The sequence below is a fragment of the Sminthopsis crassicaudata genome, chromosome 4, assembly GCF_048593235.1.
Source record: "Sminthopsis crassicaudata isolate SCR6 chromosome 4, ASM4859323v1, whole genome shotgun sequence".
NCBI lineage: Eukaryota > Metazoa > Chordata > Mammalia > Dasyuromorphia > Dasyuridae > Sminthopsis > Sminthopsis crassicaudata.
Window position 1 is genome coordinate 125,144,578 of NC_133620.1, and position 20,844 is coordinate 125,165,421.

At 33.8% G+C, this 20,844-nt stretch overlaps 1 protein-coding gene across 1 annotated transcript in view; it reads left to right on the top strand.

Moving 5' to 3' along the window:
- PDE10A (phosphodiesterase 10A) overlaps window positions 1-20,844 on the top strand; it is a 736,567-nt gene that overhangs the window by 36,192 nt on the left and 679,531 nt on the right.

The window sequence follows — 20,844 nt, forward strand, 5'->3', positions numbered from 1 at the left end:
TTTTCCTCCTCCCATATGTGTGTGTGTGTATGTGTGTGTAGTATATGTAAAATAATTTCTTTTTACTTATGAGTATTTTATTTTCAGTTTCATATAAAGATAATTTTCAACAGTCATATAGATGAGAAAGTCAGAGCTTAGTGGTTAAATAACCTGGTCATAAACATAATGCTAATAGATATCAAATGCAAGATTCAAAGCTAGGTTTTTTTGACTCTTCTATAGTACTCTAACCACTATATCCAGCTTCTTCTCTTGTATCAAAGGCCTAGTTTAATGCTATGAACACTGGACTCTAAAAAATTATTTGTTAAGATTGTCTTTCAATTAATTTATAATGTTGGAGTATTTAGTGTTGCATCCTTCAAAATTTAATATCAAACTTACCTTGTTCTATAAGGATCAGAACTCCTTTTGTACTTTTAGTCAGATTACTATTCTGCTGTTTTTGCAAGTATTGCCTTTCCTCGAAGTTGAATTGTAGGATCAAAGAAGTGCTAAATTCTCTCTTATGTCTTAGTATTTAAGTGTGTCTATATTTTTGTAGTCTTAAAGGAAAGGCAGAATATTAATGTAAAATATTATCAAAACTAATATTTGCTCTAAGTCTTTGTAAAGGAGCCAAGAGGAGGAGCTGACAAGCATGGATAATTTTCCTTGCCAGTGGTGGGGCTCACTTCCAAGATTCTTATTTGAGAGTATCAACTCTGTGGTTTCTTGACAGGAGTTGGATTTAACTTTTTAGTGATTCTAACACCTTTCAACTTCCTACTGCCAATCAGAAGCAGACACAGAAGGACAACAGTCTCCTAGAAAAGCCACTCCTATAGAATCCGGGTGTGCTGCCAGCTCAGGAAACTCTGCCACTCTTCCTGGAGAGTCATTTACCAAGATTTTCCCATTCCAATTCTACAGGAAAGGAAAGTTATAATTCAGAAAGACATGAGGAGCATGTTATGTCTTCTTTCACCATAGTTGGCTCAGTTGTGACTTATTTCTAAGGATTTCAACTAATACCAGAATTAGCTGTCCTGGAGTCAGTCTTTAGCATCATAGTTTAGAGCAGAAAGGTACCTTAGAGATCATCTAATCTAATCCTCTCCACTATAGATGGGATACTAGAGGCCTTGTAATATTATGTAAGTTGTCCTTGATCATATAGCAAACACACCACACACACACACACACACACACACACGTAGAGAGAGAGAGAGAGAGAGATCAACAACAAGAATTTTAAACATTAGTCCTCTTCTCTTTGCCACAATGCTTTTCAACACCATACATGGTAGTTTCAGTTATTTTAAAGTTTAATATATTAGGTCTGGAGCTTTTCTTCTAACTTTTACTCACCATGGGAGATTGAGCCCCAGAATATAGCTACCACAAATCCCTTCAGGGTTCTAAAATATCCTGAAGTATTGTTCAATGTCTTTCTAAAACTGTAAGTTATTAGATCCAAATAGTGTACTTCTCCTCCATGAGTATCAGTTGATCTCACTTAACTAGACTTAGTTTTTAAAAACATATTTATTACAATAGGGTAGCTACTGTATGACTGAAATGACTGAATAATAACAATTTATTGCAGGGATGTAATTGATACAAAACATCCTTCATAAATTGTATAAAATACTCTCCTACCAGTATATGTGGAATCCAAGGAAAGGTAGATGGTAGAAGGTAGAGGAATTCAACCTAGCATATGTGACAGATATTTATTATTTGCTCATTTTTCTTCTTAAATACATCATTAGGATGGTGGTGATGTCTTGACTTTCAAGTGAACTAGATTTAAGTGAAGCAGAGCTGTGCAATCATCAGTCTCTCTTCTCCAGAGTCAGCTAGTTGCTAATTGCTAGAAATCCTTTTCTTCACTTCCTGTAATATTCATGGAGTTCTTTTTAGGTATGGTGTAATTTTAATTTTTTTTTACTGGGTTCCTTGTGGAACATTGAATCAACTTTTATTCATCTTATATAGTCTGTTTTAAGCTTGCAGCACAGACATTGCCATCAGCTCTTCTGGAATGCTGCAAGAATGTCTTAAAAAGTTCAAATTCTCTAACTTTAGACAAGGATGGGGATAGAGGAGAATGAAATGGGGGTTAGAGGTTTTCATCTCACCCCAATCTTCTCACCTCCAATGAATTCTTTTTAGAGACCTGATTTCTACCATTAAGTTTGCAGATGTTTCAATCCCCAGATTCCAAAGTGGAAGGCAATTTTATATAAAAACCAAAGGGCATGACCAAGAGTCATTCAAACATGTTTCTTATGTCACTCCATTTCATCCAGTGGTTTTCAAGGGCTTCTAAACTGACCAAGAATTTTTCACAGTCTGGCCTTTAATTGATAGAATTAGTAGGGCTATTTTGGACTTTTTCAGACCTAGTTTTTATGTCTGATTTGATTGTAAAATTTTGTCTTTGTAATTATTGATTTAGGGATATAGTTTACTTTTCTTACAATAATGAGAGTGCACATATATTATCTCTGACGACTTAATGAGGCCTTCCTATTCTGGAGTCTTGAAATCATATAACATCAACACAGCAAAAGGAAAATAAGAGGTCATTGAGTTGAGTTTCCACCTTTTCCATAAACCTTTAAATATCTTAGACAAATGGGAATCTTTCCAATTTTTAAATTACCTCCATCAAAAAGTAATCTATGGCATGAATTATGATGTAATCTAAATGTAAGGTTGTCAACTCCCCTACTGAAACTCTTGTAGTGTGCACTTTATAATTGTGTGCATTCTGCCAAGAAAGAAATAATTTCTTGGGGAAATGGTCCTCAGTGAAAGGCTGTGAACCATCATAGCTCACAGAAGGACTGGCAAATCAAAATCATTTAGTAGGAGCAGGCCCCATGAGGAGCCAGGAATGAATTCTCTTTTCTGCTCTTCCAAATGGAAAGACTTTAATATGTGGGATTCTGAGTGCACATTTCCAGTAGTAATTGAGCAGTGTATAATTAAATAGTGAGGTATATTTGTGGAATATTATATTATGATCATAAGACTATATATTTTATTTGTACTTAGTTGCTTGCATTTTATGTCTCCATTTATAATGTGAGTTCCTTGAGGCCAGGATAGTTTTTTTTACTTCCTTTTGTTATGTCCAGTCTGTATAACAGTGATTGGCACATAGTAAATGATTAATAAACACTTGTTGGCTAACCAAATGAAATGATTATTGGGAAACATAATAGTATAAACTCCTGTATGGGTAAGATTTGACTGGATAGGAATGGATTATGCATTTTATACAGGCAGAAGTTACTATAGTACATTATGAGGCCATTATTGATAGCAATTTAAATTCAATTGGATTTTTCATGTAGTAAAACAATTATATATATATGTACATATATATATGTACATAGTTATATATAGATACTATATATATACACATATATATAGTTATATATAGATTATATATATATATATATATGTGTGTGTGTGTGCCCTGTGCTAGTCACAGGAAAGACAAAGATGAAAGAGTTTTGTGCCCCTCCCCTGCTCCCCACTTACTTACATTCTCTAGAACACAACAAATACATATAAAAGGATGTATTGAATACATACAAATAATATAAAAATACATATAAATTTTTTTTTACATTAGCAGAAGCAGAATAAAGGATTAATTTTTCTGAGTTCAAATCCTAACACCAACTAGTTCTGGCTCTATCATACTGGGCAAATCACTTCTCACTCAATTCTCTGAGTAACTCTTAGATTATTAGTAAAAACTCATTATCTACATCAATGAAAAGAGTTTTCATGAAGGAAATGCCCTAGACCTGAAACCTCAGATTCTTCTAAAATCCAACATAATAGAAATGGTTGCAAAACCACATATAGTATTATTTTATATAATTTGACGGGAGTTTTTAACCTTTTTTGTACTATGGAATCTAAAAGTCTGGTGAAACCTATGTACTCCTCAGAATTATGATTTTTAAAAAATTCATAATTAAAGATAATAGAAAAATGTTGAATTAAAATTTAGTGAAATTAAAGATGTAATTTTTTTCCATCCAAAATTCCCTGAAATCTCTAACAGGAATTCCTTGTTGGTAAACACTCCAGGTTAAGAACCTTTGCTATAGGGATTCCTATAGTTTATTATACAGAATATAGTATATCTTTGGAAAAAACAAAATGTATAAAATACTTATGATACACTCTTATTCAATGGAAAACTTACAACTTCACACAGTGGTCAGAGTAATTTTTCTAAAGCACAAGTTTGAGTATGTTACTCCTTCTTGATCAAAAGTAATCCCTCCTCCTTCACTCCTTTCCTTCTCTTCCTTCCCTCCCTCCCTCCCTCCCTTCCTTTCCCTCCCTTCCTCCCTTCCCTTCCCTTCCCTCCCCCCCTCCCTCCCTCCCCCCCTCCCTCCCTCCCTCCCTCCCTCCCTCCCTCCTTCCCTCCTTCCTTCCTTCCTTCCTTCCTTCCTTCCTTCCTTCCTTCCTTCCTTCCTTCCTTCCTTCCTTCCTTCCTTCCTTCCTTCCTTCCTTCCTTCCTTCCTTCCTTCCTTCCTTCCTTCCTTCCCTCCCTCCTTCCTCCTTCCCTCCCTCCTTCCTCCTTCCCTCCCTTTGAGTAAATTTAATAATTTGTAGCAGTTTTGATTGTCTTATAGTAGCAGTACTGGAAAACTTTGTTTTGGCAGTAATTTTTTTAGGGGGAAATTGGTGGAGAAGTTGTTCTTCTATAGTCCAATAATGAATCATTTTATTTTACTCATTCATGTTCACAATTTTCTTTTGAGGTACTTTGGGAGTATTACTTTTCAAAGTATACAAATGAGAAAGTTTAAGAACAGAGAAGTTAAATGGCTACAGGTTGTGGAGTAAATTTAAAATATAGGTTTATCTTTACAGGTTCTTACTGAAGAAAAATAGTAGTTTAGTCACAGGCTTACTGATGTGTTTTTATTATATACTCTTCCTCCTCCATTTGTAATTTCATCAATAAAAAATTACTTTAGTAATCAGGTGGTGTATATTTGGAGAAAATATAATTTGGGGGAAGGGAAAATTAGGATGGGAGTAATCTTTCTCAGCTATTTTAAAATTATGGGATGATGAAAAACCAACAGCTTTGGAGTAAGAATGTTCTCTTGCCATTTCTTCTCTTGTAAAAATAAAATGGGGCCAAGGATGTTAACTTAAAAGACTTGCTTGAAGAAGGAAAATATAGCTAAATGTGAAGAAAATTAGTCATATTTGAAGCTCTATGGATTGGAAATTGTGCCTATTTTTACTAGAGAGAGACTTGATATTGTTTTAACAGAAGCAACAGTTAACACAACTAGTATTAAGAACTATTCGACTGAAAAAAATTAAAGGATGTGTAGTTTTCTATCCCTTCCAAAGATTTTTTGGTTTCCTTTGTTCCCCCTCTCTTAAGAAAACAAAACATAAAATTGGGCTTATTGAATCAGTCAGATTTTAAAGAATGATTCCTTTTCAATTCAAGAGGTTTCTGAATTAAGCGTAACTATTGGGTTCTACTCTCTCTCTACCAACTTGTTCTTGTTCTTGTTCTACATTTCAAACATTTATCAAAATAAGTTGTCATCTCCTGCAATGGGATTGTATCAGGAATTTTCTGATGCCCTCATTTTATTTCAATATACCATGAAACATGGTATGCCTATCAGCATGGCAAAACTAACATGGTTGGAAAAATCTTATTTTGATAAAGACTGAATTAAAAACAACTACAAGAAATTTCAATAATAAGAGTAATTCACTCAAATATTTACTATGTTTCTCCTAGACAACAAACTCTTTAGAGATGAGATCATGACTTATCTAAACTTCATATTTCCCCTTTTTATCTTGAACTGTACCAAGCAACAAGTGGTACTGAATAAGTGTTTATTGTATTTTGTGGTTATGCTTGCAAAAATGGGAAGTGAAATAGTATAATGAATAGAGAACCAGCCTTAAAAGTATGAAGTCCTATATTTAAATCATACCTTTGAAATACTGACTGAAGACCTTGCCTCATACTTTACTGAGTAAATTGGGGCCATCATTTATGAGCTCCATTTTTGCCCTTTTTCTATACCTTGTTATCATTCCCTATTTTCTTCTCAAGTTTTACTCTAACATGTTTTGTCACTTCTCTCTAATTTTCTTTTCTATTTGGTTTTCTATGTGATTCTTTTAGTTCTCTTCCTATTTCATCAAATGCTCATTCTCATTTTCCATTGCTGACTTATAATTTATATTGTTCTCCTCTAATTTATGTTGTTCTCCTTAACTGTCTTAAAGGTCTGCTTTGGTCCATTTTCCTTTTTATCTCTATACTGTCTAAATTGATGACCTCATTAATTACCATTGATTCAATTACCCCTGTGCAGATGATTCTGAGACCTTTATATCCAGTTCTCATCTTCCCCCAAGTTCTAGTTCCCCATCAATAACTGACTATTGGATATTTCACATTGGATAGCAGAGCATCTGGTGATAAGACGATCAATGGGCAAGGTGAAGTATGCTTTGGAGTTACCTAAATACCTGGGGACAGAGTGGGCTGCATGGGCATTCACTAATAAGAATTCATCATTGGTGAGTTCATTAGTGATTCAGTGGTGAATTTACTAATTACTACTACTAAATAGTAGAATTTACTAATCAACAGGGTGACAGGACAGGAGTTTGGGAGCTAAAAAGGTTAAATCTTACAAGGAATGGATTGTGGTTCAGGGAGGTAGCAACAAGGTAGCTGGTGAGAAGATGATCAGAGTGTACTTTTCCATGAATCTTCCTCAAAGGAAAGACAAAGACCAGAATCCTATGGGATCAGAATCTCTCTTGGTAGAGAGAATAATTCACTTTATGAAATCATAGGTCCATCATGTCATTAAAAGCACCAGTATACTGGATGTCTTAGAGATAGGGAGACTAGAGATAGGAGTATATTATAGTCTCAGCATGAGAGATGAAGATCTTAGGGTAAGGTGATAGTAAGAGTGAAAAAGAAGGGCTTCACCAAGAGAACAGAAAATTCTCTATTTGACCAAAAAATAAAAACACCCATTCAGGAGCACTTGTAGATAAAATTGGCTCCTTTAAATGTAGCAATGCAAAAAAATCTTGAAATTTTTAGAAAAATATATACTTCTTATTATACAACTAATGTGGAAAATAAAGAATATAAAGATAAAATCCAGTCACCCAAATAACAAGAGCAGATACAGGAAGAATCTTGAAGGCCCATTTCATTCAAATCTGACCTAAATAAGAATCCTCTTATACTCTCTACCCAAGAATTTATCCAGATTTCTCTAATAGATGTATATTGAAGGGGACTCTATTACTCTCTAAGGTAACCCATCATGTTTTTGTATAGTCCTAATAGGAATTAAAGAAGCTTTTTATTTAATTAAGTCTAAATCTGCCTCTCTGTAATTTCTACCCATTGACAAAAAAAATCTAATTCTTTCATGTGATTGCTGTTGTAATTCCTACAAGAGTTATTGTACCCTACAAAGTTTCTCTTTTTTTAGGCTAAACTTTGCTGCTTATTTCAACATATTCTTACATGGCATGACCTTAAAAAAAAGATTCCTACCTTTTTCTGTGTACTCTCCAGGTCATCAATGAGCTTCTCAAGATAGGATGCCCAACTGACAGCCACTGCTTCTTTTTCCTTTCACCCCATTATCAGCCGTAGGCTCCCATGGATAGAGTCCTTTCTAGGGTGAGTTTGGTAGAGACTTTAAAAAAAAATAGTTGTTGTTTTGTCATTTAGTTGTGTCCAAATCTTTGTGATCCCATTTGGAATTTTTCTGGCAAAACGGGTATAAAACTCAAGGAGACAATCCCTTTTGTGCTTGTGGATAATACTCCTTTCCCAATTGTATCCCAAGATCTCATTATCTCTCTTTGCTGCAGATTTCAACTTCATATGATGATCTTTTTAACCATTCAAACTGTCTAGTAGTGGAGTAGTAGTATTATCCTAAGGATTATTCAAGAGATTAAATGACCATTTGCAAGGGTGGGTCAAAGGTATTTTTCTACACTTGGAGGGAGATTGTACTAATATACCTCCTGACCCTTTTATTGTTAAAAATTTCTGAACTCAATGACACTGTCAGCATGGTCCCATCTCTGTTACTTATAAATAAATATTTATCTTCTGAGAAAATAGTCAAATTGGCTACAGAATGTGAAAAGAATTCTTAAGTGAAACAGGACCAGTTTCTTAGGGCAGAAGATTGAGAAATTAATCCAGATTTTCAAAATGAGGAAAACTAAGTAAGATGTTAGTAGAAATAATGAACTCTTTGGGTCATTGTGGATCACAAAGTAAATGCCTCTCAAATGGAACAGTGTTATAAATGAAGAAATTCTTATAGGGGTCAGTAGAGGAAGTAAAGACTGCCTATCCTGTGTAGTAGGGAGGAATTGTGGCAAAACACCTGTTCCTTCACATTAGTTCCAGGTCCTCTAGCCTTGATCTAGGGTTTAAAAGTTCAGAAAAAATATTTTGCTCTATACCAGATTCATATAATTCTCCTCCCCAGAAAAAAAGGAAACATACTCACATTATAGTTCAATTACATTTACTTCAAGAATTTTTAGGAAATAAAATACAGAAAGTGAATTCTACCCCTTCCCCCCCACAAAGTGGTTGGCAGTTCACGTAATAAAAAAAAAAATTCATCATTTGTGCTTTGGGCCATTAGTAGTTAAAATTTACACTTTTAATTTTCTGCAAGAATGTCCAAATATTCATTCTCTCAATGTTCCCTTATCTTCCACACTTGTAATTAGGTGAAGTTGATGGCTTAATAAAGGCATTGAATGCTCCCCTTGCCCACCATTAACATCTCAGTAAGAAAAGGAGAGCAATGGTATTATCAACATTTGTGTCATCTCCTTCATCCAGGACCTCTCAAATTCTGGCTAGTAGCATACAAATCTTCCTTCTTCTCTGTGATAGTCTCAGTTCTTTTTGAGTATTGCTTTCAGCTCTGGGTTCTAACTGTTCCATCCCTTTCCTTCATGAAGTTTGTTACTAAGAAAGTGACATCCTTCTTGTGAGGTGCAGTGAAACTCTCAAAGTCTGGCCAATCTCTCTGTACTCAAAGTAATTGTTATTTAATTGTGTCCAATTCTTCAGACCCTTTTTGGGGTTTTCTTGGCAACAGTACTGAAGTAGTTTGCCATTTCCTTTTCCCAGATCATTTTCCATATAAGGAAACTGAGGCAACCAGAATTAAATGAATTGCCCAGGGTCACATAGCCATTAAATATCTGAATCCAGATTTGAACTGAAGAAGATGGATTTTCATGACTCCAGGACCAGAACTCTATTTGTTATTTCACATAGATGCCCCAAAGCAACAATCTGACATTTTAAAGGCATTTTTATTTTTTGTTATTCTGTATTTGAGAGGCATTTTATATATAATTTTTATTTTTTGTTATTCTGTATTTGAGAAACATCAAATAATTAATTTTTCCTATAGTAAGAAGAACAGAAAAAGAGATTGTATGAAAACACAAAAACCCCAGTGATATTTCAAATCCTAGCATCCCTTTTGGATTCTGTATTCTTCCTTTTATTCTTTGCTTCACTGACAGAATGTACAGGTTGGTATATAAGCCAGAAAAATGTGAGGGAAAATAGGAAAAACAAAACTCCCCAAAGCATTTTGACATAGGAATCACAAATTTATCCTTATGGTCTGACCTGCTTGAAAAGTTCTGTGTCCAGGAAACTAAGCTTGCACAGAATTCCACATGATTGGTGAAAAAGCTGTATCTCAAGGTCAAATAACTTGACTTATATTCACATATTTTAACTCCTACTATTGTAATTTTGTGTTGATTTTTGGTTTTAATATTTATTTCATTGTAATTTTGCCTCTGAGATAGGGACTTGACTAAATGACACCTCTTCCTCATCTCCCTTGTAATTTTTCATTATGTGTAACATTTTATTATCATATTGCTTATTTCCAGTTTCTTCTGTCTGTAAATTATCCCTTGATGTCACTGTAAACATTTTGTAAGTGTTTGGGCCTTCCAAGTTCAACCACAAGATGGTTGTGATTTGTCTGTTCTTTTATTTGAAGCAGCTGGCTTTCCATCTTCCCAGCTCAAAAGACATTATTTCAGCAGCCCTAAAGAATGCTATCTTCGGTGATAATGAGTCTTTTGTGAGCACAAACACACTCTCTCACATACATATACATACACATTCTCTGTCTCTCTGTCTCTGTGTCTGTCTGTCTTTGTTTGTCTCCATCTCTCTGTCACTGTCTGTGTCTCTGTTTCCACCTCTCTGTCTCTGTCTCTGTTCTTTTTATCCCCCTCATGAGCCCCCCAGTCTCTGATTTAGGCACTTAGAGAAGGTATCTTTACCTTCAAGAAGGGAATAGTTGATGAAAGAGAAATCACTTATAAGGGAGGTCTTATAAACTGTGAGCCCTTTAAGGTTCAGCCCTTGGGGGCTGTGAGGCACTTTGTTTCCCCTCCATTCTTCTGTTCAAATAAATTAGTTCCATGAAGTTGAGACTAAGAAAGTGAAAAAAAATATATTAAGTATTTACTCTACTAAGTGCTGAATATACAAATATAAGAGCAAATAAGTTTCTGCTTTCAAGAAACTTTTATTTATTGAAGGAAAGCAACCCATACAGACTTATTTCTTGTTTGGATAAGAGTGGAAAGGCTCTAAGCAAATCAGATTGAATCTTTTACTTAATCTCTTGCACAAACAGAAGTTCATTTATTCTTTGTTTTTGTATAGCAAAACTATCTGAAGTACCATCTGCCACAAAAAGTCCCCCAAACCAAAACCAAAACTAGATATATTGGGATAGAACTGTCCCTGAAAGATGTAGCAACACATTAGTTATACAATGTAAGGGCTTGTCCTGTTGCCATTAGTAGTAAGGAAGCATTTAGTGGACCCACTAAAATTACATTTGCTAATGATTATTTCACTGTTGGAACTAGCCAGCTTTTCATTCATTCAGCTTGACAATGGAGCATAGTCAAAGAAAAAAAATAAATTAAATTTTAAAAAAATAAATAAACAGAATTTATAAAATGTATCTGTTCGGGATATCTAGCTAATTTGTCATAGCTGATTTATATTTATATGCCCCCAAGTTGTAAATTTAAAAAAAATTTCCCTATCCAATAAAAGACCATTTTTTTTAAGAGAAAAGAAAAGAGTGGGATGGGGTTGAAAAGTCAGCATGTATCAGTGTATTTTGGAAATGGCCAGGAAGTGGTCTGATGGTCTGATAATTTGGTTTCAGGGATGATAAGATGAAAGCCCACCTATCCTAGCTGAAGAATCTGAATTCTGATGGGAAGAGGAAGCAGGACAAAGTATAGGAATACTGGTTTGAAAATTAGTTTTCTATTTTTATTTTTGTATCTTCAGTGCCTAGCATAGTGTCTTGTATATGATAGGAGCTCAATAAATAAACACTTATTAAGCCAAATTAGACTGAAATGAAAATGCATTGAATTAAATTGAATTGAAACTACTGAACTGAATGAATAAAATAAATCCCCAGTTTAGGATATATTTGTAAGGAAACAAGTTCATTTATTTCTTAAGATAGAACTCAGTGTGCAAATGGGAAATGGAAAATGACATTGCAGATTGTTTGACTACTAGAATATTTTTTCTAAAGTTATAACAGACTATTCAGATTTTTTTGCATTAATTATGTTGTTTCATGTGGGGTTCACAGGAAGAAATTCTCTAGCTCTTTCTCACCCCCCAAAATATGTTACATATTTTATTTTATTCTTATTTTAAAATTTAAAAATATAAAAATTATCATATTTATTAAGTGGCATACTAGTGAAGAAATAAATAACTTATTTCATTTCTTAGAGTATTATTTATAAGTGCTTAAGTTTCTCATCCTATGAGCTGATTTATTTTGGCCACAGTAAGAAGGAAATATAACTTAGCAGAGTAAGCCAAGATGAAGAATCTGAAGAAATATGTATATATGCAAATATATTCACATTTGCAGAATGTATATCACATAAATATTTATGAATTTATATCTACATATAATGTATAATTACGTATATGTAGATATATACATACATTTTAGAACAGTATTACATATACATATATACACATATGTGAATTTCTACCTACACATTGTTTATTCTGTATATATACACATACATATGTATATATACAAAATTAAAAGTTACTGTTGCTTTTTAAGTAGTCTCTTGAACTACAGATCTAGAATTGAGAATATTTTTCTTATTTATTCTACGATCTATTATTATGTTTACTAATACCATTGCCTTTTAAAATTCTTCAAAATTTTTTATAAGGTGTGTGTGTGAGAGAGAGAGACAGAGAGACAGAGAGACAGATATATATATATATATATAAAGAGAGAGAGAGAGAGAGAGAGAGAGAGAGAGAGAGAGAGAGAGAGAGAGAGAGAGAGAGAGAGAGAGAGAGACTGTATAGGTCAGAGCTTCCTTTGTAATCAGAAAAAAAGGGATATTCATTCCATTTTGAAAAGTGATTATGAAATAAGACATTTTCAAAGTAGATGAACTATATGGACAACTTTTTGAATATTCAAAATTCTTTGGATTCATTCATTTTTCCATTGTTAGGTGTGTTTTAGGTTCCTGTGGATAAAATGCTGAAGTCAATGATTTTCTCTGCTACTCTCCTAGAAGTTCTTGTACACACCCAATTTTATATCCTGTAGTTAATCAAAGCAAAGCATAACTCTGATATTAATGAATATATATTTGTTTACAAAATACTATTTTTAGAAAATTCATTGTAAGCAAGCCTTTCTTGATTGCATTTCCTAGAGATATGCAAAACTCTAATTATTAGATAGGTTTTTTCCAGTGTTTATTAGAAAGATTCATTGTTAGCTTGTGAGTTTTACCCTACAGATGACTCCCTGGAGGGTGTGGTGATTTAGAATATGCTTTAGTGTGGCACCCCTTTATACAAACATTTTCTTTTTTAAATTCAACAAGTCAGAGATTTCTAGAGTTGTCTCCCTAACTTACTGCTTAGACTAGAAAAATGTGTTCCATTTTACTTTTACCTTAAACTCTAACTGAATCATGTTTTAAAAGAAATTATTTAAGAACATTTGCTTTAATACTTTGTGACTTTGATGCAAAAGTGATGTAAGGGAAGACAACCAAAATATATTGCACAGTATGTTTCCAGGATATAGAAGTAGAAGTGTTCAAATAATTGCAAACAAGCTTTACTTGTATATGCTACAAGTACTTTCTTGAAAAAGAGAAATGAGACTCACATGTGACAGGTATTCAATAATATAAAAAAATAAAAATGATAATATCTTGACTTTTGGGAAACAGCTGGTTACCAATATGGTAATTCGAATTAGCTATTTATATGTACTATAGTGTGTGTTCAGAGATGATTATCTTAACTCATTTAAGCTGTTGAGTGGGGTTCCCAGAGCTTGAGCTCCTATTCTAGAAATTTCCAATGAAATGGCTCATGAGCTTCCAGTGGTATGCGATACTTATAATTGATCTCTTTCAGACAACCAGATTCAGTTGTCTTTTAGAAAGGAAGTTTTTACTAAGATTGTATGGTAAGAAGAGTTGTGATGACCTAACCCTCCCCACAAAAAAAAAGTTTATGGCACATTCTCCCACAAACTATAGTTAACCCTCGACATCCTTCAGAACACCCATGAATGTGAAAAATCATAAATAATCATAGTCCCTATCCCTAAACCTTCATTTTTCATAATTCTGACCATATTTACATAACATACAAAATGGATAAAACAACACAGTGTACCCATAAAAAAGTTAGAGTTATTCCATGAAGGAGATTAGTATCTCATTCAGGATACAGTTTTCACAGTGACTGGTGTAATTGTAACAAGTGCTTCACAGAATTCCTTCTAGGAAAAGTACAAAACGCAAGGATCGCTGTTGAGAAACTCATAAGACTGAGTCTGTGTGGCAGAGAGACAAAGAAGAGACTATCCCAGAGAGAGTATATTATAGTTCTTTAGCACACTGAAATGTTTAACAAAATTTTATGCAATAATTTATGTATAATAACAAATATTTTCTATATAATGAATTTTATACATATGCTTATGGTAGAAAATGAAAGAATACATTAATAATATATAGTACTTATGCATTTATGATTTACTAAATTTTTGGGGGTTCACATTGTGTTGTCTATGCTTTTACACAGTATACTACATACCTTCCCAAATTCCCATTTAATTATTGATGGCCAACTCACAAATAATCAAAACCATGAATGTTAAACCTATAAATGTTGCAGGATGACTGTTTATACTGAATGCAGGGGAAAGTAGGCTCAAACCTAATAAGCAATGGGGCAAAAGGAATTTAGGATTCCTCATTAAGAGGTGCTCAAGAAATTCCCCTTATACCATGCTCAAGGACTTCTTGTGAAGCTATGAATCTGCTTCTACTATGGCTTGGGTTCACAATGCAAACACTTCTGACTGTCAAGTATTCCAATCAGCCTTCTAGGAGATTCATGAGAAGTTCTCCAGACACCAAAATTCAAAAGGTCTTCCTCCAGCCAACCAAAGTGGAGGAAAAAAGGACAAGGATGGCATAAAGACTTGGATTCCAAGGAATGCAGAGGCAAGGTGAATAGAGAAGGTCACTCTAGGCTTCAGCCTAATAATATAATACTCATATAATATATAATATATATATATATATATATATATATATATATATATATATATATATATATATATATATATATATATATATATATATATATATATATATATATATATATATATATGATAATATGTTATATATAACAACACACCAAATAACAATGTGATCTTATAATATATATATATTATATAACAGACACATTAAGCATATATAATTATATGTATACATATTCTCTATATATAGATAAGTAGGCTATCTAGATTATATAGGGATAATTCTGTAGTATAAAGAAATACCATATATTGTTTTTTTCTTGAACTGTTCTGCCTCCCCAGTCATCTATTACAAAAAGAAAATTGGAAAATGCTGTAAAATTAATGTCTTTCTCCTCTCTTCAGAGCAACATTCTTGTGTCCATTAACTCTTTGAAATATTAGTTTTTCATTTCCAATAGATGCATAGGTTGAGAATCATAGCCAATAGCATTTCCTCATTACTTACCACATTGCTTCTTAATGAATCTGCCTGCTTTCTCTCTACTCCAGTTCTCCCTTCACATGATTGCAAGATCTATATTTCTCATACATGAATGTGGTCATGCCAGTCCTTTGCTCAAAATTTGGAACTTGGATTTCTTAATCTAGAATTTAAGGCCCTCCACAACCTTGAACCATTTTGCTTTTCTGTTTTTATCTTATTTCCACCTCTTCCATAAACTCTATATTTTGGCTCATTTGGACTGCTTCCCCTGCACATGTTCTTCTGTTTCCATGACTTGCTCATGTTGTGCCTTTGTCTTTTCTCATTCCTCACCTAGTCACATATGCATATTTTGGCTTGGTGAATTTCTACTCATTTTTCAACATCTGAAGGATATTTTTTCTTGTAACTAATGAGCCTATATCTGACTCTTAGGTATCAGTTAATTTGTAACTTTAAGTGTAATTAGGGCCACTAAGCAAAATAGATGGAAAGCTAAGCCTGGCATCTGGAGGATATAAGTTCAAATTCTGCCACTGACACTATCTGTGTGACCTAACCACTGCTTGCCTCAGTTTATTCACTAGTAAAATGAGTATAAAACAATACTTATCGCTCAAGGTTTTTATGAGGATCACATGGGATAAACATTTGTAAAGGGCTTAGCATGGTGTCTGGCACATGGTAAGAACTTTATAAATGCTTTCTCTCTCTCCTCCCCCCCCTCGTCTCGGCTCTCCAATCTTGATCAGTGGAATCCCTGATCAATTTGATGAACTCGCTAATTAATTTGATGATATTGCAGAGGATAAGCCTTTACTTGGCAGAATGTGGAAGGTGGGCATGCAAGGGCACCCTGCTGGGAGTGTACTCAACTATTAGCTCCTAATTCTTCCTTAGATAACTCTCTAAAGCACCAATTAAGTATTATTCTGTTTTATATCTATGTACACTAATGTCATACTTTCCCTATATAGTCCCTGAAGTCAGGAATCAGATCTTATCAAATAATAGTAATTAAGTTAGAATTTACATAATGCTTTAAATTTTTCATAGCCCTATATGTAGTATCTCATTTGATCCTCACAAAGCACCCAAGAGGCCGATATTTTATTAAGGAAGTGAGAAGAAGAGTGTTTAAGTGTCTCAAGGTCATCCAGTTAGTAAATGTATGAATTGAGAATTGGAATTCAGGTTTTCTTGTCTATAAGTCCTATGTTTTTATCCTTTGCACCATCTAGATGTATTTTTGTACCTCCTTTCATTGTGTAACAGTGGTCTGCCTACAATATCTCTAAATGTTTGTTTGTTTGTTTTTTTTTTTCTAGTGAGCAAAAGAATGGGTAAATAAATGAATAAGCAAGGGAAATTATATTGGTGCAACAGAATTGATGCTTAACCTTTTATAGAAATAAGGTTAAGCATATTTAATCAACTAAACATGTTGGAAAACTGTCAAATAAAGATTTCTAAAATACACAAATATAAAAGGACACTATAATAACCATCTTATAGTATTTAACTTAGTTTATTTAAAGGCTCCTCAGTGCAGCAAGGTGGTGCAGTAGAGAGAGCAATAGGTCTGGAGTTAGGAAGAATTGAGTTCAAATCAGGCCTCAGACATTCACTAGCTATCTGACTCTGGACAAGTCATTTAACCTTGTTTGTTCAGTTTCCTCAACTGCAAAGTAAACTCCACTATCTTTGCCAAAAAAAAAAAAAAAACAAAACTAAATGGAATCGCTAAGAGTCAGATCCTATTCAAAAACAACAAAGGGATTCTTGGGAAAGAGACTGTTTAGGACAAAGGCAAGGATTGTAGGACCTTAAGGAATTAGCCAGTAAATACTTCAGAGATTGAGTTTTACTAGAGACCACGCATCAAAACATCCATTTGAGAAAGGAGTTTGAGCTTATTTTTATTTAGAGCTAGGGTAACCTTGGCAAAATTTTTGTCTAATGTTAAGAATGAGAGAGTTTAGTCCCAAAGAGAGGAAATAAAGGCAGGTCTCTTGTGGGAAGGAGTCAGCATCTTATGTGACAGACTACATTAGGACTTGGCTGTTTGGGTTCTCAGATGCAGAGCTAAAGGGAACATTAGAGGCCATGTCATTATTCTCCTGGCTGTTACTAGTAGTGCCCTGGGTAGTTACCTGCTGTAAATGCCATACTTCTCTAAGTGTCAGTAGATATATGGTCAGAGAACTGCCAGTATAACCAAGATAGCAACCAGCCCGCCAGATACTGCACCCTGGAAACTTCCCAATGGAGCATTACATGAACTTTGTAAAAGGAATCCAGGTAGACAATGAAGAACTAACTCTCTTTCCCATATAATTCTATCTATTCAAACTGAATAAAATTGTCCAAATGAATAAAGTTGTTAGGTTTTGACTAATTTGCACTTTCTCCTGAACTTGGCATGGTTCTTAGTGGAAAGAAAAAAAAAACAGTCAACATGGCCGTATCCTCCCCTGATTATTTCCTTTGCATGTATTTTAACCCAAGGTTCATTTTTTCCATGAGTAATAGGGCCAAACCTTTTTGTAACAACCGAGTGAAATGAAAATCAAATCCCAGTTGTCAGTTTGGAAAACTGCTGAAAAGAACTTTTACCATTTTATTTAGAAATGGCATGTGGTCAGCATAGTAGGTACTCAAAAAACAGTTCTTGAAGGAATGAATAGAAACATCTAAGAATATAAGCACAAACCATTATTAATTATCCTAGCTTTTTAAACTCTTTTCTCTTTGAAGAGACTGGAGTGACTCCAGTGAAAGGGTCTGTGCCTAAAGCAGAGGTTCTTAACCTGTATATCATAGACAGATTTTAAGTTGTCTGTGAATCTCAGTGGGGGAAAAGATTACATGTTTATTTTCACTCATATTTGATTTCTTTTAAAATACTATGTATTTTTTATGCATTTAAAAACATTATTCTAAGAAGAAAACTGGAGTTTTCACTAGAGTCCCTTGACATAAAGATTAAGAATCTTTGGTCTACCAACAGTGTTATTACTGGGCTTATATCCCAAAGAGATCTTGAAGGGAAAGAGACCTGTATGTGCAAGAATGTTTGTGGCAGCCTCTTTGTAGTGGCCAGAAACTGGAAACTAAGTGGATGTCCATCGTTGGAGAATGGCTGAATAAATTGTGGTATATGAATATTATTGTTCTGTAAGAAATGACCAACAGGATGATTTCAGAAAGGCCTGGAGAGACTTACATGAACTGATGCTGAGTGAAATGAGCAGGACCAGGAAATCATTATATACTTCAACAACAATACTATATGGTGATCAATTCTGATGGATGTGGCCATCTTCAACAATGAGATGAACCAAATCAGTTCTAATAGAGCAGTAATGAACTGAAGCAGCTACACCCAGCAAAAGAACTCTGGGGGATGATTATGAACCACTACATAGAATTCCCAATCCCTCTAATTTTGTCCACCTGCATTTTTTATTTCCTTCAGAGGCTAATTGTACACTATTAAAAAGTCTGATTCTTTTTGTATAGCAAAATAACTGTTTGGACATGTATACATATATTGTATTTAATTTGTACTTTAACATATTTAACATGTATTGGTCAACCTGACACATGGGGGAGGGGATGGGGGGAAGGAGGGGAAAAATTGGAACAAATTGTCAATGCTGTAAAAATTACCCATGCATATATCTGCTAAATAAAACATATATATATAAATCTTTGGTCTAAAGTTAGAACTAGATAGGTCCCATTGGAAAGAATTATGTAAACTAATTAAACAACAACCTAAAAAAATTTTATTAAGAGTTGAAGGAGGAAGAAGGGGATAACATATATAAAATAAATAAATACAAAGTAATTCTGGGGAGGGGACATTAACAATTAGAAAAAAACAGGAAAATTCTATAAGAAATCAAAGTAGGAAGGTAGTGTGTTCCATGCATAAAACTATGCAGGCTCTGCAAAGGCTTGAAGGTAGGAAATGGAATATTATATATAGAAAGCCAAGAACCTGAGAGATTAGAATATAAATAATGCACTTCTAGTATTGGACCTGGAGACAGGAAGACATGAATTCAAATGCAGCTTTAGACATTTACTAACTGTGATCCTGGGCAAATCACTTAATTTCTGTTGGCCTTTATCCACTAGAGAAGGAAATTGCAAACCATTCTAATATCTTTGCCAAGAAAACCTCATGGACAGTAAAGGCAAACCATGGTCCATGGGTTCATAAAGAGTTAAACACAATTGAGCAACCACAATCCACATCTTTAGTATAATTTTATTCATGTATCCAGGAGTTTACTAAAATATTTAACAACTGGCTCTTCAAAAAAAATGCTTAGCATACTTTTAAAGTTTTACTGTGTATTATGAATATTTTCTCTATTTGCCTACATTAAAAAAAAGGTTAGACCTTCAACAAAACAATAAATTAAGCCCTGATTTATAGTGTTTGCCAGTTTTGTTCACACTAAAAAATTAACAATCAGCACTCTGAACCAGTTCAAGCTGGCTCCAACATAACCTTGTATATCCTTCTACGTATAATCATTTTTTCCCACTCATCATTGTCCACTGAACCGTTTAAATATGAAGCTGGCTTTCCTCTGTTATTCATTTTGTAAGTCTCATTCAGTGGGATGAGATCAAGTTGTATTGCTTTTGGCTTTCATAAGATCAGCCCTGATTAAACTTTATTAGTAGGCATAGTCCATTAATTGAATTTTATTTAATTGATGGCTAGGACTTGTTACTGAATGACAACAAGCTGCATCTATAAGACAACTGTTAACTTCTTCCCACTTTGTTACTGCCTATACCTTGAATTATTTGAAATGCTCTTCAGAATCTAGCCTCTAAAAAGATTTAGAAAAATGTTAGAATATCATGTCTGTGATGGATACCATATTTTTCTTGTGTTGAAAATAATTATAATTCATTCAACTAAAATGTATGAAATGTTTTTTTAATGTTAGGACATTGGAAATATAGCAGTGTGTTTTAGGAAAATGTGAAACAGTATGCTATTACAAAGAGAGAAAATTGTGTTGTTTGAATAGCTGAGAAGAAAAACAACTTAATTATGTGGCATATGATATTTAAATGGTTACTTTGCTAATTAATTGGGGGCTAAAAAAACCAAACTCAATAGATTCAAATGCAAACTGTATAGAAGAATTGGGCCTTTTAATACCTCTTTGGTAAAAAATGCAAATAATACGCATTAACTCCTATTAATATCAAGCTATCTGTTTACAGCATGTATCTGCTCCAGGTATGCTGTAAAACATAAACCTTTAAGAAAAAGAATGAATCTTAGGTCTTATTACCACATTTAAGAGTAATAGTAGGGCAAGATGATAAACTTTTGAAGTAATAAATTTTGGATTTGAGACCATTGCTCTGGATTGTCCCATAATAAGTGAACTAGTTTCCTAGAGGACGGCCTAGGAGGGGTGCTGGATAGTTTTAAAAGGCCTGATTGTTTTTCTACTAAATCTGTTAAAGACACTGACCAGGGTTCTCTGCCAGATCGGTTAAAGGCCATTTCTTTTTTTCTTTTCAACTAGGGATTTTTTTTTTGGCAATGAACAATAGGGCACTTAGCTGGCTGCACTCCATTGAATAAACAGAATT